The sequence below is a fragment of the Bos mutus genome, chromosome 5 (genome assembly GCF_027580195.1).
Source record: "Bos mutus isolate GX-2022 chromosome 5, NWIPB_WYAK_1.1, whole genome shotgun sequence".
NCBI lineage: Eukaryota > Metazoa > Chordata > Mammalia > Artiodactyla > Bovidae > Bos > Bos mutus.
Window position 1 is genome coordinate 14710218 of NC_091621.1, and position 4632 is coordinate 14714849.

Consider the following 4632-nt stretch of genomic DNA (forward strand, 5'->3'; position numbering starts at 1 on the left):
TTTGCCCCAAGCAAAATTTGCAACTCTCAGTTTGTGCATTTTTTTTAAGTTGACAATGACAAGTTTGCCTCAAAACAGTATTCGGTGGGGGTGGGAAGGGAAAGTGGATGAGCATGTAGATGAAGCAAGACTGGCCATGGTTTGAAAGTTGTTGGGACTGGATGATGTATACATGGGTGCATTATACTATTTTATTAATTTGTGTTCAAATTTTTCCATTATACAAAGTTTAAAAAAAGAGAGAAAATGATAAGATACAAAAAGAAGAAGAAAGAAGTGAGGGGGACGGGGAGATTGAAGGGAAAAAGAAGGAGAATAAATTAAGTCCTAGGTTTTTGCTTGAGCAATTGAGCAATTGATTGTGCCATTATTGAGCTGGTGAAGAGAATGGGCAGAGAGTTAAACAAGAGGTTTGAGGGGTGTCACAAGTCCCATTTTGGACACATCAAGTTTGTGTGTTCTTGGACACATCCAAGAAACATGCTGAGGAAGATGTAAACAACTGAATATGCAAGTCAAATGAAACTCAGAGGGAAAAACTGCCCCAGAGATAAATATGTGAATAATTAGCATAGACATGGTATTTAAAGTCATGAAAATGAATGGTATTACTTAATGAGAGAATATAGACAAAGGGAGACCCAAAATCAAACCCAAGGAAACAAAATTTAGAAGACTGAGCAAATGACAAAGACCTTAAAAGGGGCGAGGGGGAGTCTAAGAAGTAACACCTAGGGGGTGATATAGAAGCAAGAAGATTGGGGCGTTCCCTAGTGAACCAGTGGTTAAGAATCCATCTTCCAATGCAGGGTACACCTGTTCAATCCCTGGTGAAAGTGAAAGTCACACAGTCATGTCCAACTCTTTGTGACCCCATGGACTATACAGTCCATGGAATTCTCCAGGCCAGAATTCTGGAGTGGGTAGCCTTTCTCTTCTTCAAAGGATCTTCTCAACCCAGGGACTGAACCCAGGTCTCCTGCATTGCAGGCAGGTTATTTACCAGCTGAGCCACAAGAGAAGCCCCAGTCCCTGATCAGTTCAGTTCAGTTCAGTCACTAAGTGGTGTCGGACTCTTTGCGACCCCATGAATTGCAGCACACCAGGGCTCCCTGTCCATCACCAACTCCTGGAGTTCACCCAGACTCATGTCCATCGAGTCGGTGATGCCATCCAGCTCTGTCATCCCCTTCTCCTCCTGCCCCCAATCCCTCCCAGCATCAGAGTCTTTTCTAATGAGTCAACTCTTCACATGAGGTAGCCAGAGTATTGGAGTTTCAGCTTTAGCATCATTCCTTCCAAAGAACAATCAGAACTGATCTCCTTTAGAATGGACTGGTTGAATTTCCTTGCAGTCCAAGGGACTCTCAAGAGTCTTCTCCAATACCACAGTTCAAAAGCATCAATTCTTCAGCATTCAGCTTTCTTCACAGTCCAACTCTCACATCCGTACATGACCACTGTAAAAACCATAGCCTTGACTAGATGAACCTTTGTTGGCAAAGTAATGTCTCTGCTTTTGAACATGCTGTCTAGGTTGGTCATAACTTTCCTTCCAAGGAGTAAGTGTCTTTTACTTTCATGGCTGCAATCACCATCTGCAGTGATTTTGGAGCCCAGAAAAATAAAGTCAGCCACTGTTTCCCCATTTATTTCCCATGGAGTGATGGGACCAGATGCCATGATCTTAGTTTTCTGAATGTTGAGCTTTAAGCAAACTTTTTCACTCTCCTCTTTCACTTTCATCAAGAGGCTTTTGAGTTCCTCTTCACTTTCTGCCATAAGGGTGGTGTCATCAGCATATCTGAGGTTATTGATATTTCTCCTGGAAATCTTAATTCCAGCTTGTGCTTCTTCCAGACCAGCGTTTCTCATGATGTACTCTGCATATAAGTTAAATAAGCAGGGTGACAATATACAGCCTTGACGTACTCCTTTTCCTACTTGGAACCATTCTGTTGTTCCATGTCCAGTTCTTGATAGGGGAATTCAAATTCCACATACCACCTGGCAACTAAGCCTGACCACCACAACTAGAGCACCCATGCACCAAAATGAAAACCAAGTGATGCCGAGCAGAGCCCTGTGGGACTCCTGGGCATGGAGGCTTTTTTGTCTCCCATTTCTTATAAGCAAGACTTCAGCCTCCATGACCTTTTCTCAGTTCCCAACAGCAGAACAGTCACTAATCATAGGAGGAACAGCAATGAAATCACCTGAGGCAAGATTAAAGGACCAGAGAGGTTCATCAAGATTAGGAGACTGGACCACCTAAGACCCTAGTGCATACATGCTCAGTCATGTCCAACTCTCTGTGACCCCATAGACTGTAATCTGTCAGGCCTTCCTGTCCATGGAATTTTTCAGGCCAGGATACTGGACTGAGTTGCCATTTCCTACTCCAGAGGATCTTCCTGACCCAGGGATCGAACTGCCTCTCTTGCTATCTCCTGTATTGCTAACCTAAGACCCTGCACACACCCTAATCTTGTCAGCAACCCCACCTTTTTGACACTTTACAGAAGAAAGAATACAAGACTGTTACTACCTTGGTGCTTATCACATACTCCTGCCTGACTATATAACCTTTCCCTACTCACCAGGGACAGGCGGCACAGTTCTTGAGGTGTTATCCTATCGTCTTCCCCCTTTACCTGGAAAACTAATAAAGCCACTCTTTTCTTCTCCTCCATAACTCTGTCTCTGTATTTCTGTTTGGCTTTGGTGCACAGAGAGCCAAGATTTGGTCAACATAAATGCAGCCCAAAAAAAATGAAGAATAAGACTGTTGTTGGGACAGCCTACAGAAGATAATATTTCAAGGAGGATGTAGTTGACAACTTAAGCAGTTAAGGGGTCAAACAATATAAGAACAGGGAATAGCCACTGGATCTTGCAATGTGAAGGTCATCGACAGCCATGATAAGAACAGTTTTTATTGGAGCAATGGGTGAGAGGGCGTGGAAGCAAGAATTAAAGGTGAGAAAATTTAGATAACGTTAGCAGTGACTCAAAGGCAATGGCACCCCACACCAGTACTCTTGCCTGGAAAATCCCATGGATGGAGGAGCCTGGTAGGCCGCAGTCCATGGGGTCGCTAAGAGTCAGATACGACTGAGCGACTTCACTTTCACTTTTCACTTGATTCGGAGAAGGAAATGGCAACCCACTCCAGTATTCTTGCCTGGAGAATCCCAGGGAGCCTGGTGGGCTGCCATCTATGGGGTCGCACAGAGTCCGACACAACTGAAGTGACTTAGCAGCAGCAGTAGCAGCAGTGACTCAAGAATTATGACTGTGAAGTCGATCTATAAAACAAGGTGGTAGCTAAAAGGTGGTGTGGAGTCAAGAGAGCTGAGTTTTTATTAACCTGGCATATATTAGAGCACGTTGGTATGTTGAAACATCCATGAAGAGATAGAGATAAATGATTTAGGAGAAAGAGGAGATAAAACTAACATTAGAATTCATAGTGATATGGGCTTCCCTGGTGGCTCAGATGGTAAAGCATCTGCCTGCAATGCAGGAGACCTGGGTTCGATCCCTGGGTAGGGAAGATCCCCTGGAGAAGGAAATGACAACCCACTCTAGTACTCTTGTCTGGAAAATTCCATGGACAGAAGAGCCTGGTATGCTACAATGAATGGGATCACAGAGTCCTAAAGTGATAGAGATAGAGATAAAACTAAGATTAGAATTCATAGTAGCATTGCTCATAACACAGAAAAAGTCTAAACAACCCAAATGAACATCACCTATGAATGCGTAAACAAATTATAGTACCTCATACAATGGAATGTTGTCTGGACATAAACAGGGTGAAGCATTGATACATGCTTCAACATAAGTGAACATTGAAAACATTATACAATGTGAAAGAAGCCCATCACAAAAGGCTACAAATAGAATGATTCCATTTACATGAAATGTCCAGAAGAGGTAAATCCATAGAAACAGAAGGCAGTTTGGTGGTAATGGGAAAGTTGGCAAAAACAGAGTGAGCGCTAGAAAGCCTAGAGTTTCTTTTAGGGGTGATGAAAATGTTCTAAAATTGACTGCTGTGATGCTTGCTCAATTCTAAACATACTAAAACCACTGAACTGCATAACTGAAATGGGCAAATTTTATGGTATGTGAATTGTGAATTATCTCAATAAAGTTGTTATGTAAGTAATAAAAAAAGGTTGGAATATAATAGAGACCTAAACAGAGAGATTAACCCTAGACAGAACAACACAGCCTCCATTGTAATAAAGGAGGAAGGATGGGAGAAGATGCAGAAAATCTGTAGGTCTTGTGATAGAAAATAAAGTTTACATCTGATCATTTCTCCCATAAAGTATGAGGTAAATTCATCAACTGGGAGCAAGGATAGAAGAAAAGTTACAATAGGATTGAGGACAGAGGACTCGGTATGAAATATTCATCTCAATACTTACTTAACACTATTAAGTACTTTTATCTCAACCTCAAAGTCCACATGATTCTGTATGGATGCATTAGTCAAGGTCCAGTCAGGCAGTTTCACTCTAGCAATTTCAAACAGAAGCAATGTAATGTACAGAACTGGTTTAAATGGAGATGTTAGGAAGGTTGAAGAAGAAGAAGGAAGGATGGTACCCAGAGATCATA

General features: G+C 42.2%; 1 non-coding gene across 1 annotated transcript; it reads left to right on the plus strand.

Moving 5' to 3' along the window:
• Positions 1-3484: 3484 nt before the first annotated feature.
• Positions 3485-3556, plus strand: TRNAC-GCA (transfer RNA cysteine (anticodon GCA)). Its single transcript has one exon. It is a non-coding gene; the product is annotated as a tRNA-Cys (tRNA).
• The last annotated feature ends 1076 nt before the right edge of the window (positions 3557-4632 follow it).